At 37.9% G+C, this 23957-nt stretch overlaps 1 pseudogene; it reads right to left on the bottom strand.

Annotated features, from left to right (window-relative positions):
- Positions 1-23406, bottom strand: part of LOC102852985 — a 24584-nt pseudogene extending 1178 nt beyond the window's left edge.
- Positions 23407-23957: the final 551 nt, after the last annotated feature.

Consider the following 23957-nt stretch of genomic DNA (forward strand, 5'->3'; position numbering starts at 1 on the left):
AGGAAGGAAGGAAGGAAGGAAGGAAGGAAGGAAGGAAGGAAGGAAGGAAGAAAGAAAATAGATAATATAGTTCAATAGGTATGTAGATATATATTTAATCTGAATCTTTTGACAATTTTTAATTTTACCTCAAATCATCTCAATAAAATACAAGCTTTGCCAATTCAAAGATGTGTGGTTTGAATCTATCAGCTGCTCTGTGGAGTTGGATGGGCAACCTGCTCCCAGACAATGTACTGTTTCTGAAATCCCACTGAAGGGTCAACTATGATTTGGTTCCCACTCAACAGAATATAACAGCAACAGCATACCAGATGATATGGTTCCTGGACTTCAAAAACAACTTTAAAAGTTGTTGTTGTTGCTTTTAGGTGCCACTCAGTCAACTATAAAGTATAGCAGCCCTATGAACAGCACATCTGAATCTTACCTTATCCTATGCCATCCTCATGATTTCCTACATACTTGAGTCCATTGTTAGTCATTGTGTCAACTCATTTCTCTAGTGGTCTTAAAAGCACATAAATATATGAAGTGAAGCTCAGTCATGCAATCTTCACATAACTATGTGTTTTGTAGGAAGCTCTTATAACATCGTCCATAGCAAGCCGCACTGCTAAATCAAAGGCTTCAACAAATCTAGCAGTGCCTAACTTGAAATTGCCTGCTTTCAGTGGTCCAGAGTGCTAGCTAAACGTAATAATCAGTACTCAGATATCCCTGTCTGTCATTACCTGAATAATGTCGAGCAGTTTTTATACCTGAAATAAAGCAAAAACAATTTTTATTGTAAATCAAGTTTTCACTTCTAAATGGAGATAAAGCAATGAATAGAACAAGAAGAATATAGAAGAAACTTCATGGCACAGGACTCAATGTGGCCATTTTCTTCACTTACCTTCTTCTCTAAGGAGTTTTCTCCTTTCTGAAAAAATTAGATGTGATGAGAAGTTGCTCTGAAGTAAATGTATATATATGTAAAGCCATAAGGAAACACTACCTACCAAGATCATCAGGAAGATTGCCTGAAACACAAAAGAGAGACAAATTCTTGTCAAAAGTTGAGTGAGTTAATATTTATATTGTTTTTCTGGTATTTATATAGTACATATAAATAATTGAGCAAGAAAAGATGAATGGTTAGTTTCAATGTGTACATTTTAAGACAAAATGGACCATAGTCTTTGGTTGATTTCACTTTAACACAATTCAGACAATCATTATCATTTCCCACCATTTATTGCCCGTCGTTGCTATTTATATTTATGCCTTTCTCTACTGTTAGCATTTAGTTTATAATTTTCTGCACACTGCTCTCAACAAGTAAGAAGCAGTAAGAGTCAGAAGAAATAAGTATATCAGAAGACCAGTGAGGTTTCGAAAGAATTTGTTTCTCCTGGTCAGTATAATCAAAGTATAAACACAGTTGGATCTACTGCAATGATTGCTTTGAAAGTGTATTGCTTTACTATGAGTAATATGTTGTTATGAGCACTCAAGTGGCTGCAGATTCATCACAGCTGATCTCCCAGTTTTACAGACTGTAAATCACACAGAGGGGGATTGCACACCTTTCCCCAGTGCAGCAGCTGATAGATGGGAAACCCTTGTCAAATGGGTTGATAGTGCAGCTTCTAAACCACTAGATCATTGAAAATATGAGTACATTGTGAATTGTATATTTGATTATGTAGGTTTTGTGATGTTGTTGTTGTTATGTGCCATCGAGTCGTTTCCGACTCATAGCGACTCATTTAATTGTGCTAATACGAAACCTATACTTGGACCAAGAGGCAGTAGTCAGAACAGAGCAGGGTAACACTGCATGGTTCAAAATAGGGAAGGGTGTACACCAGGGATGCATCCTGTCTCCATACCTTTTCAACATGTATGCAGAGCAGATTATCCAAGAGGCTGGGCTCTATAAGGAGAATTGTGGCATCAGGATTGGTGGAAGATCTATCAACAATCTCCGTTATGCAGATGACACAACCTTGCTTGCTGAAACTGAAGAGGACCTCATGCACTTGCTGCGAAGGGTCAAGGACTGCAGCCTTCAGTATGGACTGAGGCTCAATGTCAAGAAGACCAAGATTCTCACCACTGGACCAATTGGCAGCGTCAGGATGCATGACGAAGAGATCGAGAGTGTTCACAGCTTCACTTTGCTCGGCTCCACAGTCAACACTCTTGGCACCAGCAGTCAGGAAATCAAAAAGCGTATCGCGATGGGAAAGTCTGCTGTTAGAGACCTCTCTAAGGTACTCAGGAGCAACAGTGTCTCTCTGGAGACTAAGGTGCGCCTGATACAGGCCATGGTCTTTGCAATCGCTTGTTATGCATCAGAGAGTTGGACAATGACTAGGGAGGACAGAAGGAGAGTGGATGCTTTTGAGCTGTGGTGCTGGAGAAGGGTACTGAATGTACCCTGGACTGCCAGGAAAACAAACAGATCCATCTTGGAGAGGATTAAACCAAGCTGCTCCTTGGAGGCAAGGATTCTGGGGCTTCGTCTGACATACTTTAGACATGTTGCCAGGAGGGACGGGTCCTTGGAGAGGGACATCATGCTTGGGAGGGTGGAGGGACAGTGCAGGAGGGGAAGACCCTCTATGAGATGGATTGATTCGGTGACTGGGGTAATCGGGATGGGTGTGTCAGAGGCGGTGCGGTTGGCGCAGGATAGGGCAGGGTTTAGAGCTGTTGTGCATAGGGTCGCTATGAGTCGCTATGAGGTTTTGTGATACAGAAAAAAAAAAAGCTTCGATCAGTTGAGTCTAGCAGCATGGGAATGAAAACAGAATCACAGTCCTCTCTCTCCGTCTTATACACAGACACACTGTCCCAGACACACACACACCTCACATACACATTTTACAAGGATAATAAGTCATGCAGACCTACAACTGGCATTACAATTCATCAGTTGTCATCAGATAATCTATTTCTCCCATTTCAAAGTAACTAACAAACTACAATCTAACTAATGGTCTTAGTGGTGTACAGACCCATGTTCTTTATTTTTGTCCTCTTTTATTTCGGCTTATTTTGTGTCTTTCATCAATACTCTTGGTCCTTTTATTTTGGCTTGTTCTGTATCTTTAATCTATTTTTTTTAGTAGGTTTTTATGTGTGACTTAATCATTTAAGTGAGATTTGTTGACCTAGTCATGAAGAGTTGCACTGCCAATCTAAAGTTGTGCCAGTTTTTCCACAGGAAAAAGATGAATAATCTCCTTCTGGGTAATTATGCCTCTGAAACATCACTGGAGTTTCAGCTATGAGTCAGTTCCAACTCAACAACACAAAACAACAACAACCAACCATTAAATGTACCCTGGTGACCTAGTGATTAAGGAGTTGCACTGTCAACTCAAAGGCAGGCAATTTAAGTCCACCGATTGCTTCTTGGATAAAAGAGGGACAATCTCCTTCTGAACACATTAGCATCTTTGAAAACTTGCTAAAGGGTCACCTATGAGCTATGAGATCTTATTAGATGACAACAAGTCAGTGAGTAAGACGTTTACTATCATCTTAATAGCTTACTATTTTTTTCTTAATGTGCCAGTTACAAAGATTTTGAGTTCTTGTCAGGGATGGATCTTGTCTCCACACATCAAATCTGGGTGCTGAGCAGGTCATTCAAGAAGCTGGACTTTATGAAGAAGAATATGACACCAGAATTGGAAGAAGATACATCAACAACTTGTGTCATTCAGATGACATAAGCTTGCTTGCTGAGAGAATAGAGAACTCTAAACACTTGCTGCAGAAGATGAAAGATGACAGACTTCAGTATGCATTATATCTCAACATCAAGATGACTAAAATCCTTTCCACTGGATCAATAAGCAACATTAAGATAGATAAAAGATTGGTGTAATGTACAATTTCATCTTAGTTGGATCTACATCAATACTCTTGATACCAGCAGTCAAGAAATGAAAAGAGAAATTGTACAAGGAAAATCAGCCATCATGGAGCTCTCTGGAGTACTAATGAGCAAGGGTATCAGTTTAAAGACTAAAGGCACACCTTAACCAAGTCATGGTCTTTTCTACATGTTGCAACTAAAAGTTGGATAATGACTAAGGAAAACAGAAGAAGTGATGCCTTTGAGTTGTGGTGCTGGAGAAGAGTATTGAATATCCTATGGACTGTAAAAAGATCTGTCCTGGAGAAAGTGTAACAGGGGTGCTCCTTTGAAGCAAAGATAGTGAAACTCCATCCCATATATTTTGGACATGTTGTAAGGAGGAGTCAGGAGTCAGCCTTTGGAGAAGAATGTCATGCTTGAAAAGGTGGAGGGTCAGTATAAGTGAGGAAGAACCTCAATGAGATGGATTGACATAGTGATCGTAACAATGGGTTCAAGTGTGTAAGGATGACACAGGATAAGGTAGGGTTCATAGCTGTGATTTGTAAGGTCTACTTGACAATACATAACAACAACAAATCAACCTAACTCCATTTTACCACAAGCTTGGTAATCTTTAAATGTAATTTTCATTCTTTTCAGGAATATATATATATATAAAGCAGGAGTGGCATCCACTTCCTCTGGAAAATCTACAAACTTTAAGAAACAACAATAGTTACAGAAAGGATTCAGGTCTTTCGTTCATAGGGTCACTATGAGTTGTGCTCAACTTGACAATAATCAACATAGTTTACCATAAATACTTCAGTGGAAATACATTTATTTGTGATACTTAAAATTTCAGCAGGTATCTTGAAATAATTGAACCTTGTTGCAGACTGAGGGTCCCAAATGATGGAATAATTTTATAATTATTAATAAAGAGACAAACAGCCAGGAATGAGATAGAGCAGAGAGCATAAAACAGGAGGCCAGCAGTTCCTGACTGAAGACCTCAAGCCAAGCTTCTCTGCATCTTTATTGAAAATTATCAGGAAGTAAATCACAAAGAGAATTCAATGCAAATGAAGCCAAACTCATTCTATTGAAAACCTTCTGCTTGACTCGGGAGGGAGGGGTTAGCAAATGCAAAAATTTGTTTTACCCTTAAGGATTGCCTTGATGCCTCAGGGTGAACTCTAGTTCAGGAAGTAACACTCCCTCCGTAGGGGGCCTCCAGCTGTCTCCTGTCTGGAGGGAACAAACAGCTCATTTTCTATGTTCTGCTACAAGAGAAATCCTAACTTATAAATCTGTAATTCCTTCAATTCCTGAACAAGGGTTTTCATATAATATTGATATAAAGTTTGGCTTTCCATAGAACCTCAAAAGCCCCCAAAAATTGAGTTTTTATGCTCTCAAATATGCTACGCTCATAACATTCTTCTATCAGCCAGGCCAGCTGCAAACCCCTCCCCCCCAATTCTCTACCTAATAAGTATCACTTCTCTATCATGAAAGTGTTCAAATAAGTCAATCATATCCTCCCACAGAAACTAGGAGATACAGCATTCTCTTTTAATAGAAGAATGCTTCCCACAACTCTTACTGGTTCACTATATTCTTGAGAGTAAATCTTGTTGACCCTGTATGGCATGTGGTATAATTCACCTCCAGTCCGGGAGTATATGTTATTAATGCATTGTTATTGAGATTATCTGTCCATTTTCAAGTGTGGGGAGTTTGGCCATTTCATATTTACTACTTATTAAGAAAAAACATTCAACTCTGTTGTTGCTCTTGTTGTTATGAGCTAAGTCACCAGTGATTCATAGCGACCCTATGTACAATAGCTTTGAAATGTGCCCTGTCTTGAGCCAGTCTCACTGGCTCTAACACACTTTCCTCCACTGCCCTTCTTACCTAGTCATTGTATCAATCCATCTCACCCAAGGTCTTTATTTCCTGTGCTGTCCCATCACCCTTTTGAGCATGGTGTCCTTCTCTAAAAATTGGTCACTCTTGGCCACATGTCCAAAATACGTAAGACAGAGCTTTAAAATCCTAGCATCCAAAGAGAAACTTGGTTTCACCCTCTCCAAGACAAGACCCATTTGTTTTCTTTGCAGTCCATGGTATGTTCAAAACTCTTCTGCAGCACCACCACTCAAAGTATCAATTCTTCTATCCTCCTTGGTCATTATCCAGCTCTCTGAAGCATAGCAAGTAATTGTGAAGATCATGGACTGGATTAGGCACACCTTAGTCTCTAGACTGACACTGTTGCTTCTCAGTTCCCTGGAAAGGTTTCTGACAGCTGATTTACCTAATGCAATCTGCCTTTTGATTACCTGACTGCTGAGGCCAAAAGTATTGATTGAGGTGACAAGCAAGCTGTAACTTGCGTGTTAACAACCTCAATCCATTCTCCGTCCATCAAGGTGCTGCAAATTGGCCAAGTGGTGAGAATCTTTGTCTTCTTGATGTATAGCATAATAAATTATGGATATCTTTGAGAAGAAGGGAATTTTTGAAAAATGTAATTATGCTGATAGGAAACCTGCATACAGACTAAGAGATAATTGTTCAAAAAGACTAAGGGATTATCTCACAGTTGAAACAAAAAATGTGTGCCAAGGTTGTATGCTTTCTCTACAATAGTTCAAGCTGTATACTGAACAATTAAGTCAAGAAGCCTGACTCTATGAAGAAGAATGTTGCACCAGAATTGGGAGATTTTTCAACAACTTCCATTATGCAGATGATAGATCTTTTTTTGCACAAAATGAAGGAGGCTTGACTGCTTATTGAAGGTCAAAGACTACAGTGTTCAATATGGATTACACCTCAACCTCAGAACAAAAGGCCCTAATCTTCACAACTGGACCAATGGCAGCATCATGAAAGAGCAAAGAATGATGTTGTCAACAATTTCATTTTACTTGGATACATAATCAGCACCCATGGTGGTGGTGGTCATCAACTACAGGTCATAGTGACATTATGAACAAGGGATATGAATCTTTCCTATCTCCTGCCATCCTTATCATCACTGATATACTTGAGTCCATGGTTACAGTCATTATGCCAATCCATCACATTGAGTATCCACCTTTCTTTCACTGACCTTTCCAAGCATGATGTTCTTTCCCAAGGATTAGCCCTTCCTAACAACATGCCCATAATACATGAGACCAAACTTTACCATCCCTGCCTTCAAGGAGCACAGTGATTTCTCTTTCAACAAGACTTTTTATGTTATTTTTCAGTCCATAGTATAGTCAATATTCTACTCCAGTACTGAGTGGACAGCATAAACCCCATTTTTTATAAACCCCCATTCATACCAGAATCAGAAGTGGGTCATACAAATTCTTAGCTTAAGACAGACACAAATGCCCTGGGTAAAGTCTTATCTGTCCTTGCAAAGTAAAGAATTAACTAGTGTCTACATGACACGTGACACAAAAAGAGTAAAGGAGGGCCAAGTAGCCAGCCTGTCAAAGCCACATGACTGATCCCCGACCCACCAACCATGATCTCAATCTCCCCGTCCCGACAGTGGCACCCAGGAAGGCTATAAAAGCAATTGTGGAGGGGGACTCAGGGCTTTTTCCCTCGCCACCTTCCTACTGAGGAAGAAAGTCTCCACATGTAGACATTCTCAGGAATAAAGTGCTTGCTTGTATTTACATACGTGTGGATTATTCTTTTGAGGGGCATTTCGTGGGCAGAATAGTACTACACACCAAAACTTTTTATTCTTTTTCTTTTAAAATTTATTTGTTAACTTACAAAGTTCATAAGGTCTATTAAACATTGTTTTATTTTCCACTTTATATCTTTCCCCTTTATCCATCCTTCCCTCCACCCATCAAATTATGTGACCCTATGATTAAGCACCCCCCCGATATTGTATTCATTCTACAATAATGGTTTTTATAGTAAAGCACATCAAATACTGTGTAAAAGGTTTTGATAAGGATATTTGTTTTATTTTTTCATGTAATTTTTTTATCTATGTATATAAATAATCAAACAGCACCAATGATTCAGTTGTTATAAAGGATGCTTCAGCAATAAATGGTATGAAATTTCTTTAAAAGTGTTTGCAATGAATAGTTCAAACAGGTTCAAATTGGGTGATACTTTCCATAGATGTTTCTCACATTGAGAACAGTAAAATCTATTTTCTGATTACCAATTTGAGCTGCAGATATTAAAGGTCCTTCACAGCACTGAAGGTGTGATGCAGTCTGCACTTGAATTGACACTTGAATTGTACTTCCAGACTCTGGCTTCCAGTACCTAAGATATTTTTCTCTGAAATCACCAGCAACATTAAGATGCTCTTCTTCTAAGTCACATTGATAAAAAAAACTGCTAATTAAGCACTTAATAAATTCAAAACAAGAACTTTCTCATCATGTTTGTTGTCAGAGTCCAGTCGTGTCACCCAGATTCAATATTATTCAATATTCATCTTCTTGACTTTAAAATGTACTCCATATTGAATGTTGCAATCTTGATCTTTGACAGCAAGAATTTCAAGTCAGTTTTCTATGAACTGAAGGGGCAGCAGAAACCCCATTTTTTTATAAACCCCCATTAGCACTGGAGGCAGAAGCGGGCCATAAAAATTCTTGGCTTAGGGCAAACACGAGTGCCCGGGTAAAGCCCAGTCTGTCTTTGAAGAAGTAAGGAATTAACTAGTGTCTACGTGACACAAAAAGAGTAAAGGCAGGCAAAGTAACCAGCCCTTCAGAAGCCGACCAAATGACTGACCCCCTGGCCCACCAATCTCTTTGCCCTAGCAGGGGCACCCAAGAAAAAGCTATAAAAGCAAGTGGGAGGGAAAACTCGAGGCTTTTTCCCTTCACCACCTTTCTGAGGAAGGTGAAAGAGCCTCCACACGTGGAAAAATTAAACAATAAACGCTCTTGAAATTTCAGACGTGTTTCTGGATTTCTTTGAGGGGCATTTCGTGGGCACAACAGAACAAGCTTGTGTCATCTGTGTAACACAAATTTTTGATGATTCTTCCTTCAGTCCTGATGCTACTTTCTTCTTCATAAAGTTCAGCCTCTCAAATTATTTGCTCAGCAGACAGATTGAATAATATGGCACACACTTTCCTTGGACAATAGTTTCTTGGTCTAAGTATAGATTTCACGGAAGCAAAACAAAGCATTCTGAGATTTTCATTCTTCTCAGTGTTAATTAAAATTTGTAATGATCAACACAATCAAATGCCCTTTTTTCCTACTAGTTTATTTGCAAAATTCAAACACAAATTTGAACAAATTTTTTCAATTTCCTTTACTCCTCACCCATCAAATTGTACAACCTAAAGTTTAATTCCCCCTTCCCCCTGCACATCCACATCCCTCTGCTTCCAATCTCTCCCACCCCTCTTGGATTCTTATACTTATTCTACAATAACAGTTTTTCACAATATTTATCCTTGTGGGACTGAATTAGTTTACTCTGTATAATGCTCTCCAGTCCCTCCCAAGTTGGGTAACAATTTACAAAGTTATTGCTTTTGTGTACTGCATACTATTCCATTGTGTGAATGTGCCATAATTTCTCAGTCCATTGTTTGTGGTTGGACATTTGGGCTGTTTCCATGTTCTTGCAATGGTGAATGCACAATCTAAAGAAAAAAAATTAAGCATGGGACCTTCTAAAGATTAAATCTCTGTGCACATCAAAAAGTTTTTCCAACAGGGTGAAAAGAAAACCTACAGACTGGGAACAAACATTTGGTAATACCATCTTAGACAAGAGTCTTACAACAAAAGTTTACAGAATACGCCTGGGTCTCCACAAGAAAAATACTGATAACCAATTACAAAATGGACAAAAGACATTGAAAGAATTTTCAGAGGAAGATATTTGAATGGCAAACAGACACATGAAGAAATGCTCCAAATCACTCACAATAAGAGTGATGCAAATCAAAACCACAATGAGGTACCGTCTCACTCTAGTAAGAGTGGCAAAGCTTAACAGTATACCAAGTAATAGATGCTGGAGAGGATGTGGTGAGAAAGGAACTCTTATACATTGTTGGTGGGATTTTACAATGATGCAACTATTCTGGAAGGCAGTTTGGCGCTTCCTCAAGAAGCAGAACATAGAAATTCCATACCCAGCTATACCACTACTTGGAATATACCCTAAGTATATGAGAACTGAGGCACAAACTGAGACAGGTGTGGAGAAAGGGTACAATTCTAATGCATACCCTTCACTGTTTCCTTGTTATCTTTGTACAACAGATTTTTGGTCTAAGCATAGATTTATTACCACAATTAAAAGTTCTGGGATTCCCTTTCTTGTCAATGTTAGCCATAATTTGTTATGATCTACACAGTCAAATGCCTTTGCATAGTCAATAAATAAAACACAGATAGACTTTCTTCTGGTATTCTTAGCTTTCAGACAGGATACATCTGTCATCACTGCAATGATATCACTAGTGATGTGGCCTTTTCTAGAGCCATCTTAAACTTCTGGTAGTTCCTTTTCAATGTACTGTTCTATCCATTTTTGAATTTTCAAAAATGTCTTGCTTGCATGAAAATTTAATGATATTTTTCTATAACTCCCACATTCTATTGGATCATTCTATTGGATTTTGTACTAATGCCTTCAGTACAGCTTAAACTTCACCATTCATTATCATTGTTTTTTGTTCATATGGTACTTCTGAAATCTTTCAGTGTCAAAAGAAATTTTTCAATTATTTTTAGTACAGCAATTGTGTGAATATCTTCCATTTTATTTGTATGATTCCTGGACAGCTCAAGATTCCCATTACATCTCTCAGTATCACAATGTGAGGTTTGAAGAGGCTTGAATTTGTTTTTCAATTCTTTCAGCTTGAGAAATGCTGAGTGACTTCTTCCTTTTTTATTGTCTGATTCCAACTCTACACATTTCCTTATAATATTTTGCTTTATCTTCTCTAGCTGTCCTCTGAAATCTTCCATTCAACTCTTTTACTTCAACATCACTTCCTTTCATTTGGCTTCTCAACACTCTAATGCATTTTTCATAGTCTCTTCTAATGTCCATTATTCTCTCTCTCTCTCTCTCTCTCCCTCCCCTCCCTTTCTCTTCTTTCTTTCTCTTCCTTCTTTATAATGATTTTTTGCTCTCTTCATGGATGACATCACTGATATCTTTCCACAGTTTTTCTGGTCTTCAAGTCTCAGATCTGTTATTGAGATGATTATTAAATTCAACTGGGATAGACTCAAGGTTGTACCTTGGTTTCTGTAAATGAATTTTAATTTTATTCAGCTTCAATTTAAACTTGCATATAAGAAATTGATGGTATGTTTCACAATCATCACCTAATCTGGTTTTGACTGCAGATATGGTGCTTCTTCAGGGATTCTTTCCACAAATATAGTCGATCTGATGCCTACACAATTCATCAGGTGAGGTCCATTTGTAAAATAGCTGTATGTGGGTTGTTGGTTTGTTTTTTAAAGTTTTTGCTAAAAATAAATCATTATTGGATCATTAGATTTCTGGCCTCATTTCTGTCACCAATTCCATATTTCTGGACTCAGTTAGCATTCATAAATTCCTGAGGCCTTATGTTTGTGATTGCCTTCAGTAAAGTTTGAACATCTTCATCTAGTTTGTTCCTGATGATATGTTATTTTCTGAAATGGTTTCATGTCAGCTGATTCACATTGGTAAAGTGGCTCTGTGTGTTCCCTCCATCCTCTTCTCCCTCCTCCCCATCTTCTTTTGATGCTTCCTGGATTATACAGGATTCTGCCTATATAATATTTCAAAGGGCAGCATGAAAGAAACAATAAAAGTATTATAGTATCCATGGAAACAGTAAGTCAAAAGAACAAAAGATGTGTGGCTTTGGAAAAATCTGCTGTCAATGACTTCTCTATAGTGTTAAAGAGCAAGCATGAGAGTTTAAAAACTGAGCACTCCTGACTCAAGTGATGATATTTTCAATTGCTTCATTGGAATGTAAAAGTTGGACAACGAATAAGCAAGAATGAAGCATAATTGATGTCTTTGAAGTATGTTGTTGGCAAAAAGTACTGAATTCTCATGGAATGTCAAAAGAACAAGTCTGTCTTGGAGGTAGTAGAACCAAGGTGCTTCTAAGAGGCCAAGCTGATGAAACTTCACCTCACATACTTTGGTCCACAGGAGTCAATTTTTGGAAAAAGGCATCATCCTTGGAAAAGGAGAATGTCAGTAAAGAAAGGAATACTCTCAACAAGATTGATTCAGTTGATACAATGACCTCAACAGTGAGTTGAACATGTTGGGGATAGCAAGGCTGTTCACTTTGTAATAAGGTTGTTCATATGTTGTTCAAAGGGTACTATTAGTTATAGTCTACTCAGTTGAACCTGTCAGCGATTTTCCTTGCTCCTTCAATATCTGTGTTGTTGTTGTTGTTATTGTTAAATGGCATCATGTCAAGCAGGATTTATAGCAAAGAAGAATAGACTCAAATAAGAATAGACTAAGAATAGACTCAAATCCTATCCTAGCCTGTGTCATCTTCATTATATCTGTCACACTTGAGTCCACTGTTGTAGTCACTGTGTCAGTACATCTAGTTGAGGGTCTTCTTTCTTTGGCTGACCTCCATCTTTCTAAACATGATGTTCCTTTCCAAGAATAGCCACTCCTCCCAACATGCCCCATATATGACACAATGTTTCACTCATTCTCCTTGCTTCGAGATACATTCTTGTTTAACTTTCTCCAAGACTTATTTGTTTGCTCTTTTGGCAATCCATGGGATATTCATCACTCTTCTCCAACACCAAAACTCAAATGCATCAGGAAATGACAGAAAGTTCTTCTCATGTTATTTTTATTTATTGCCCAGCTTTCAAATCCATAGCAGGTGATTGAAAAAGACTGTGCCTTGAATCAAGCACACCTTTCTCTTCAAACTTAGATCATTGTTCCTATATAATTTGGAGAGTTTCCTGATTATAAAATATTACATTTCCTGATCTACTGATTGCTGGTTCCAAGGTACTGATTATATGTTGTTGTTGTTGTTATTGTTATATGCTGTCAAGTGGCCAGCGAAACTATATACAACAGCCCTAAACCCTGCTCTATCCTGTGCCAATCTTACTGTCTCTGGCACACTTATCCCTATTACTCCAGTCACTGAATCAATCCATCTCATCGAGGGTCATCCTTTCCTGTGCTGTCTCTCCACCCTCTCAAGCATGACATCCCTCCTTGCAACATGTCCAAATTATGTCAGACAGAGCTTCAGAATTATTGCCTCCGAGGATTTCTGGTTTCACCCTCTCTAGGACGAACCTGCTTATTCTCTTAGCAGTCCATGGTATATTCAATACTCTTCTCCAACACCACAGCACAAAGGCATAAATTCTCCTTCTATCTATTCTCTCTAGTCATTGTCTAGCTCTCTGATGCATAGCAAGTGATTGCAAATACCATGGCCTGTATCAAGTACACCTTAGTCTCCATACTGACATCATTGCTCTTCAGTACTGGTTTTATATCTAAGCAAAATAAAATTGTCAATAATTTCAATTTTCTCTCCATCTATTGTGATTTTGCTCATCAGCCCGATGGTGTAAATTTTTATTTTCTTGATGTTGAGATGTAATCCATATTGCAAGCTACAGTCTTTCATCCTTGTATCAAGGACCTCAGGTCCTGGTTTTCCGCAAACAAGGTTGTATCATCTTCATAATGCAGGTTGTGGATGAATCTTCTCCAATTCTGATGCCATACTCTTTTTTTAGTTGGTTCATTTTTGAGTGGTTTGGTTGTGTTTTTTTTTTTGTGTGTGTGTGTGTATAACGTCAAATCGGATCTGACTGGTATAGGAGGAGATTGTCCCTCCTTCTCCAGCAGAGCATCTGGTTGCTGATGCCATTCTCTTCTTAAAGTCCAGCTTCTCAAATCATATTCTCAGTGTGCAGATTAAATATATAAAGATTCAACCCTGATGTACACCTTTCTAGATTACAAATTATGCAATGTTCTCTTGCTCAGCTTGGACAACATCTTATTGATCTAGGGGAATAGGATTTACATATGTTTAGGATAATTAAGTGTTCTGGATTTCCTATTCTCAATGATAATGTTTGTTGTGATACACACAGTTAAACGTCTTTATACAGTCAATACAACATATACATTCTTCTGCTATTTTCTACTGTCCATCAAGATCCATCTGACATTAGCAATGATCTGTTTGGTGAAACAAACTCTTCTAACAATAACTGGATAAGCAGAAAATAATCAGAACATCATATTATAATGTGAGCTGGAGTCATATTATAATGTGTGTTGGAGTCGGTGAGACTGGCTCAGAATAGGGCAGGTTATTATGAGTTGCAGGCAACTTGACAGCACTTAACAACAACACAAAAACAACTGCTAGATACTAGAAATCAGAGATACTGCTAATCTGATTCCCATAATGCAAAGGATAACCTTAACTGTCCTGCCAGAAGTATCAGTAATGTTGAAGTTTGGAAACTTTCTTCAAGATCCATTTAGACAAAATCATTAGTCTCTCTAGTCATGTATTCCTAATTCCATTACAATGCACACTTTTCCAAATATAACTCACTTTTTTCTCTCCACTGTATCCAGATGAATAAGGCGGCACCAAAGAGGAGGATTGTCAAAATGACAACAATAGACCATAATGATTTTTTCCAGACTGGAACTTTAGGAAATATGTCCTCTGAAAAACAAGAATCATATTAAATATATATGGAGGTTGGTAACAACCTTAGTTAATTGTTAGAATAAATACTATATCCTGGTGTTACTTACCATCTGTCTCATTTTGGTGGGTGAGATTATGTGTCAAATTGGCTAGGCTGTGACACTTCGTATTTTTGCAGTTAGTGAACAATGTAATTTGGCAATTGTACAAGACTGTGTTTATCCTCCATTTTGTGGTATACTGTAATCACCTCCACGATATGACCTGATGTGATGTGTTGTGACGTGATGTCATCAGTCAATAAGTTGTAAGGGACATTTCCTTAAAATTATGACTTGTGTCCAAAATGCATGGACTTTCTGACAAAAGCTCACTGACTCTCCCTGGTTTCTGAATTGAGCTTTCATTATCTGACCTCTGGTTCTTGGAACTTGAATCAACCTACTGCCTTGTTGTTTGCCAATCTTGACATTTCGCAGCCTTTAAGCCAGCAGCTATATGAGTCAGGGGAGAAGTCTTTTATCTGATACTTAATTGATCCATGGATTGGGCCCTTTCCAGACATTACAAACGCATGAGTTCATTACTTGGAATAAAGCTCTATCTTTCTGTCTGTGCTTGTATACATCTGTGGATATGTTAGTGTTTGTGTATAAATCACCCAGCTAATCCGACAGCACACAGCTCTAATTCATCAGCCTCTCAGCAGGAGGAAGACGAGCGATCTCCTCTTCTGTGATGTATTCCTCTGAAAACTGCCTGGAAGACTAGTGATCAGTCAGTTCTGACTTAATGGTAGCTGCCTACACACACACACACACACACACACACACACACACACTTATGCCTATCTATAGTATTCTCCATCTCTAACCATGAATGTGTTGTGGTGGTATAGTCTACAGTAGTTAGTTCCACAGGAGAGAGATGACCAGCCTCTTCTTGTTGCAATTTACAACCTCAAAAACCTGACTGAGTGGCATTATGTCTTGGAAATTACTCAATGGCAATAAGCAGTTTTTTGTTGTTTCGGTTATTCTTTTTTTCTCTATCTATCTATCTCTCTATATACACATACAAGCTTTATTTGTTTTGCTTCTCTGGAGAAGCTGTCTAAGAACTAGTCATCCAAAATTTCATGTAAACATTATTAAAATAATAACACCAAAAAGCATACAATAAACACCCTATGGTCTGAATACTCTGTATGATGATAACAACTTACTTGGCCTTAGCAAATGCCAAGTTATGAAGCAAGAGTAACTGCAGTGAAGTCTAAGGTTTTGTGTCATTTTGACTGGCCCGTGATACTCAGTGGTTTGATAGTTACATAATAATTCAATCTGGAAGTTGTGTAATGGTGCTACTTGGCAATTATATAATCTAATAGTTATGTAATGATGTAGTCATCCTCAGTTTTGGAATCTGATTTGGCCAGTTTATATTTTAGTATATCACTGATTTTTGTGTAAGAAAATGGTCTGTGAAACCTAACCAAGTGAATTAGTAACAAGTGAGGATACTACCCCGAAAAATTCAAGCAGACATATAAGAAACAATTTGCTTAATTAGAAATCAGAGAAAATATCGACATAATCAAGAACTCAATCAACAATTAGATAATCAGATGTTGGATTTGCTTTCTGCCTTGATCCCATGGAGTGCACTATGGTAGATGGTTGTACATCCATTCTATTTTCATTTCAGACTCTAAAAAATATAAACAGCCCATTGCCATTGAATTGAACTCAACTCCGAGCTGACCTTCCAGTGTGTTTTCAGAATCTGTGAATCACACCAGATGAGATTTCCAAGCTTTCTCCCTTTGAGCTGTTGTTATTCTTCTTGTGAACCGTAGAGTCATAACTGATCCATAACTGATCCACCAGTGGGTTTTCAGAGGCAGTTACTGGATTTTAACTGTCAAAAAAGTTTCATTCTTGGGTTTGAAGTGCAACTTGGTCCTATTATGCTTCCTTTGTAGCAACTGTGGTAGATTTAAGTTTTCCCAATCAGACACATTTTCAGGAGACGCGGAAGGCAAACATGAGATAAAGGCTTTAATCTTGTTCTCTAGACTCTTTGTTGGCCAGTTGCACTAGAGAAATTTGAGAATTCTCTTCAGAATCACTATTGATTCCTTTACGTGACCTTCTGGGTGATATGAAAGCACTACAGCGTTATATGTCTACTTGACATAAAACACAGTTTCAGGTGTTTATTGTTGAGAGGCAATTGCAATGATAATAGCAATATATTGTTAGTTAATCACAAAAGATTAATGTGAACTAAGAAATGCTAGCTCCACCAGTAAGTCAGTTTTCAGTTGTCTAGAGTTAATTCTGACATCTCAACACATAACACATTCCTTTCACTCTTCCATTGATTGTGTAGGAATCAAATTCCCTTATTAAAATTTAAACTAGTCTGTTTTTATTCTACACAGAAAACTGACAGATACATCAACCATATGATGAAATTAGGATTTTCTTATTTTCAGATGAATTTAGTGAGAAGCCAGTCAGAATAGCAACAATAAATAGAGCAATCAAAACCTGTACATAATTTACAAGAATGGCCATGTGCAATAAATAGGAAAAAGGTCATTGGATCTCGATATGGAAATAACCAAAGGAATAAAAGAAAATAGACAGTCTCTAATCTCTAGAAATAATCTGATTTGTGTTTACTTGAGAGAAAAGACAAGGACACTGACCTGCAACAGAAATTCTGGCTTCTTTCTTGATGTCCAAGGTAGGGTTGTAGATGAAACAGGACACATTGCCCTCAGAATGAGTTAACACAGAGATTGTTGTCTCCACATGAAACAAGCCATCTGCCATCTGCTGCTTTATCTTAGAGAAAGGCAGTAAGTACTTGCCACTAGATGCTGTCTACCAGACCTCTGGTTCTGGATACCACCCTGAGGATGTGCACAACAGTTGGATTCCACGGACCTCACCACCTTCAAGATGTATATGAGAAAAAAAAAAGAGAAAAAAAAAAGATGTATATGAGGAGTTGAACCTACACCTGGAAAAGACAAATGAAGAAAGTTGTTAGGTAGCAACCCCATGTACAAACAGATCTCAACCTTGGAAGAAGTTAATATAATAAATAACACAATATTCAACAATATTAGTACTAAAATATTCTATATGGGAAAATTTTACTGAACAATTATGTGAAAAATTTTACCAATAAGCAATAATTTTACATTCATTTTAGTTGAAAAACCATGAGCTTTGGCTTAATAAAGTTGTTACTGTTGTTTTTTATTAAAGTGGACTATGACTTATACCAAGCTATGAACAAAACACTCAACTTGGTCCTGTCCTGCACCATCCTCCCCCATCTCTGATATGCTAGAACTCACTGCTGCCGTCACTGAGTCAATCAATCTTTTTGAGGTCTTCCTCTCTTTCTCTGATCTTCCACCATTCCCAGCATGATGTCCTTTTCCAAGGAATAGTGCCTCCTCACAACATGCCAGTGAAGCAAGCAGATGATGCAATGAGAATGTGGCTTAGTCTCACTTCTAACCACTTCATAGAGGGAAATTGTCCTCGTCAGTAGTATCCAGTGGTACTATTGATGGATAGATAGTAGGACACTCCACCCAACTCCATGTTCCTGCACATATTTCTTTGGTTGACAGATTTTTGGGCTTTTTTTCAAGCATTCTGAATATGTTCTCGAATTGCTTTTAGTCTCCTTTATTTCTTCCTGCCCCCTACTCATCCTTTATTTTTTTTAAGAGAAGTCAACTATTGATCTTTCTGGGATTCTTTTTAAACTCTTGACGCTTTCAAGACTTCCTTATTATCTTTGTATTTAGCTGCTTGATCATATAAGCCACTCCTCATGCTCCTGCACCCATTTCTACCAATCATCTGCACCAGTTACTTGTTGTTGACTCACAGACTTTACTCACAGACGTGAGGTTTATTAGAAAAATAAATTGGGGAAAAAAAGGAAAAGAAATTTGAGGGTGGTTGTTGTTGTTATGTGTTATCAAGTCACTTGTGACTCATTGAGACTCTATGTACAACAGACCTAAAGCCTGCTCTATCCCATGCCAATCTTATTGTCTCCTACACACCTATCCCCATTACCCCAGTGATGGAATCAATCCATCTCATCAAGGGTCTTCCTCTCATGTGCTGTCTCTCTACCCTCCCAAGCATGATGTCCCTCTCCAAGGACTGATCCCACCTTACAACATGTTCAAAGTATGCCAGACTGAGCTTCAGAATCCTTGCCTCCAAGGAGCAGCCTGGCTTCACTCTCACCAGGACGAATTTGTTTATTCTCCTAGCAGTCCATGGTATATTCAATACTCTTCCCCAGCACCAAAGCTCAAAGGCATCAACTCTCCTTCTAACATCTTTAGTCATTGTCCAGCTCTCTGATGCATAGCAAGTAATTGTAAAGACCATGGCCTGTACAGGTGCAACTTAGTCTCCAAACTGACATCGTCGCTTCTTAGTACCTTGGAGAGATCTCTGACAGCAGACTTTCCCCAAAGCAATTCATCTTCTAATTTCCTCATTGCTGGTATCAAGAGTGTTGATTGTAGAGCCAAGCAAACTGAAGCTGTCAACAATCTCAATCTCTTCATCATCTATCATGATGTTTTCAGTCCGTCCAGTGGCGAGAATTTTTGTTTTCTTGATGTTGAGCTTCAATTCATATTGAAGGCTATAGTCCTTGACTCTCCACAGCATGTACTTCAGGTCTTCCTCAGTTTCAGTAAGCAGGGTTGTGTCATGTGCATAACGCAGATTGTTGATGAGTCTACCTCCAATTCTGATGCCACACTTCTCTTCATAGACCTCAGCCTCCCAGATAATCTGTTCTGCATATGGATTGAAAAGATAAGGAGCTAGGACACATCTTTGATACACACCCTTCCCAATTTTGAACCGCGCAGTGTTTCCTTGCTCTATTCTGACAACTGCCTCCTTGTCCAAGTAAAGGTTTCACAAAAGCACAATCAAGTGTTCTGGGAATCCAATTCTTCTCCGAGTTAGCCATAGTTCGTTGTGATCCACACAGTCAAATGCCTTTGCATAGTTAATGAAAGACAGATAGACCTTCCTCTGGTACTCTCTGCTTTCAGCCAAGATCCATCTGACATTAGCTAGAATATCCCTAGTGCCACAACATCTTCTACATCCAGCCTGCACTTCAAGCAGTTCTCTGTTGATGTGCTGTTCCAGTCATTTTCGGATAATCTTCAGCAGAATCTTGCTTGCATGTGATAGCAATGATTTTGTTCAACAACTATCGCTTGAAAGTGATTGCAAAAGACAAATTTTCTCAGATAAGCAAAAGAATCTTGTGCTAACAGGCCTACCTGATCAGGAATAATTAAGGAAGGTGTTCAGGCTAAAAGCAAGTAGCTACCAATATTAATTTAAATCCTTAGAGCATATACATATAAAAGGAATTATGTAATTACAAATATGTATGTGTGTAAATGCATTTTTTCTCAACTTTTTCTTATCTTCTTTAAAAGGAATTTGTATAAAGTAATATTTCTCCCATGCATGTTTAGGATATAACATATAGAAATTTAGTTTAGTTCTAATATATTTGTACATAATGTTAAGTCTGGACAGAGGAGGCCAAAGAGAAGAATGAAGCATTCAGAATTCAAATGCTGAAGGCCTTTCTTCCTGCTGATAAGAAGAGCAAATGGCCTTGCCTGCCTGGCTGAGCTAGCAGGTGGGTCATGAATCAGAGTGGAATGTTCCTCCCTAAAGACTCTGTTATGAAAAGCCTCCCCAATAAGTTCACAGTGTGACTCCTCGTTCTTCATCCCCAGAAGGAGGAACTTTACCCAGGAGCTTCCCTAATCCCCTTTTATAAAGCTGCATTAAGCTTTCTCTCATTCACTCTGATTTCTTCCTTAAGTACACTAACGTAACCCATGAGTGCAAAGAAGGTGACTGGGAGATACGCTGTATTGGGATGAGGACATAATGACAGTAAAGTCATCTATGAAGTACATATTGTTTGATTTTTACCTCTAAAAGATATTCCCAAATCAAACCAAGCTCTGTCAACAAGTTAATTTCCATTCATAGTGACCCTATAGGACAGAATAGAATTGCACCATAGGTTTCCAAAGTCTGTAAAACTTTATAGCACACTTTCACCTCTGTCTGTCGTGGATTAGCTGACAGATTTGATCATCAAACAATTATGATTATCAGCTTTAACAACTGTACCATCAGGTCTCATTAACAAATGCATTATTGTTATTGTCGCTAAATGCAGTCAAGTTGGCTTCATATTGTAGTTACCATGTGTACAGACAATGAAACTCTCTATAATCCTGTGCCATCTTTACAATATAAACACTCAAAATTATAACACTAAAAATCAATTGCCTTCAATATAGAATTGTCTCATAGGCAACTCTCCAATGTGTTTCCAGAGGCTATAAATTACATAGGAGGAGATTGTGAGCACCTGGTGAATTCAGACCACTTACATTTGGGTTTATAGCACAACTCCTTATCTACCAGGCCAACAGAGTTTCTTGTTGTTTTGTTAGGTGGAGTTGAGGCAAGTAAAATTCATAGTGACCTTATGAAAAACAGATCTGAGCCCTCTCTTATCTTGTGCTGTCCTTCCACTTCCTAACACACTAGAGCCCATTGTGGCAATCACTCTGTCAATCCACCTTGTTTAGGGTCTTCCTGTCCTTCACCGACCCTCTTCCTTTCCAGGCATGATATCCCTCTCCAAGGAATAGCCTCTTCTAGTAGCATGTCCTAAGTATGTGAGACAAAGAGTTCCTCAATACTATAATAATACCCAAATAATGATGAGAAGGGAATAGAGCTATACCAGAATAACACTTCTATATTTGTGCTTAAGCCAGTGTTAAGTACAATTTAGCTAGAGTAAAATCTTAGATCACACTATTAAAAAAACGCTAAAATAATACATCAACAAAGAACTGTCAGAAGAGGTTCTGGAATAGTTATAATTGCTAATCGGATGGGTCTTGGCTGAAAGCAGAAAACACCAGAAATATATTTGCTAGTATTTCATCACCTAAGCAAAGACTTTTGACTGTGTGGATAATAACAATTTATGGCTAACTTTGAGAAGTAGGAGAATCCCAGAATACTTCACTCTGTTCTTGGAGCCTATACCTACATCAAGAAGCTGTTGCCTGAACAGAATAAGGCAACATCGCATGGTTTAAAAGTAGGAAATGTACGTGTCAGGGCTCTATCCTTTCTCCATACTTTTTAAGTCTGAGCAAATAATTTGATAAACTGCAGCTTTCAATATGAGTTACATCTCAAAATCAAATTAAAAAAATTCTCATTACCTGGTCAATATGAAACATCAGGTAGATAGAGCAAAAATTGAAGTTGTCAACGATTCCATTTTACTTGAATCCACAATCAGCACTTACAGTATAACAGTCAAGCAGTCAAAAGATATGTTGCAATTATAAAATTTACTGTTAAAGCTTCCTCCAAAGTTCTAAACAGCAACAAAGCCAGGTTAAATACTACAGTATGCCTAATTAGAGCCTTGGTATTTTCAGTTGTTTCCTATGCACCTGAAAGTTTGACAACAAATAACAGTGACAGCAGACTCAATGCCTTTTAGCTGTGTTAGAGAAGAATACTCAATATCCTGTGGCCTGCCAAAAGAGCAAACAGTTATATCTTGGAGTAAGTATAACCAAGATGTTCCTTAGAGTCCTTTGTCTCATTTACTTTGAAGATGTTATTAGGAGGCATCAGTCCTTGGAAAGAGGAAATCCTCAACAAGGTAGATTGAAACAGTAAGAATGGTCTTTAGTAGGACAGAATTTGGGAATATGGTCCAAGATAAGGTAAGGTTCATATCTGTGAATTATAGTCAACAACAACTATACCTATAGACAACCTGAATAAATGAGATGCACTGAGGATGAACAACTGAAGACCAGATGATATGTGTGATGACATCAAGAATATCATACATGAAGAAGGAAAAAGGTCATCAAAAAAGACATTAAAGAAGAAAACAAACCCCAGGGAGGTTCTTAATCATAGGGTATCACAATTTGATTGGTGCAATAAGGGATGGGTAAATGAAAGGGGAAAGATGTGCTGTGAAAAACAATGTATACAAACTTTTTCAACTTTGTATGTAAACTAGTATAAAATTAAAAAAAGAAAGACCAAAAGAGTTATCTGAAGATAACTCTGAAACGCACTCTTAAATAGAGGTAAAAGGAATTAAAATTATAAGACTGAAAAATAAATATAAAAAGATATTATACAAATTAAATTTTAAAAGTGCAAAGAGTGGTACAAAGAATAAGAAGAAAGAATTAGAGAAAAGAACATAAGGAAGAATAATGGAAAATTAAAAACTAAGTGACTTTAATATTCTCACCTACAACATGCAATGGAAAACGTGCCTCATCTTAGAATGTTAAGGTTTGAATCATACAACCATAATGACCCTCATCCAATGGTTGAATGTCACGAAGCCTTAAAGCGACAATGCCTTGGGTAGTATTCTCCCTAATAAATTCAGTCCTGCCATGGTATTCCATCCTTTGCATTTCCATTTGATCTTCACCATGCTGATACATATGTACCACAAATGAAATTTGGTCACGGAACTATCGCACTTCCATGACTTGGGCATCCATCGAGGGATTTATGTGGCAGGAGAACACAATTTCTGTGCCAACATGAGCAATGACAGGTTCTGCAGGTCCAATTACTGTGAACTGTCCTGGAAGATAAAGCCAGAGAATCAGTTAGAATGATAAACACAATCTATAATTGTATCAATAATACTGTTCTGTTATTTTTTGCCACTGACTCAAAAATTGGTTCATAATTTACCCTACTGTGAGTTCATAGAGGCTAAAAATTACACAGATAGAGAGTTCCCATCTTTTTCCCTCAGAAAAAGTGAACTCAAACCACTTGCCTTTGGATTGACAGAACAACTCCTTATGTCATATTTGGACAGTCAGCAACTAATTCATAAAAAAAATCAACTAACTAGATAAAAATTAATCTATTCAGTAATTTCCAGAAAATTTTCTTTCTTTTTTTCAAGGATAAAACAAAGTCAGACTTTTTATTCTAGAACAAACACTAAGAGGCATAATTCTTATAGAAAAGCTGCTCTTCAAGATACATTTATTTGAGAAAAAGAGTATTTCTCCTGAAATGTATTAGAAGTGTTCTCCTAGTCCAAGCTATCAGCTGCTTCCTGGGTCATTTGGCTAATGGCATATACATCATCTCCCACTAAGTGGGCAATGGCAAGTCTAGTTAGTTTTCCTTCAGTGGATTAACTGCATTTGGACAGAAGAAGAGA

This window comes from Elephantulus edwardii, unplaced genomic scaffold (genome assembly GCF_000299155.1).
Source record: "Elephantulus edwardii isolate Elephantulus edwardi_28Jun2011 unplaced genomic scaffold, EleEdw1.0 scaffold00221, whole genome shotgun sequence".
NCBI lineage: Eukaryota > Metazoa > Chordata > Mammalia > Macroscelidea > Macroscelididae > Elephantulus > Elephantulus edwardii.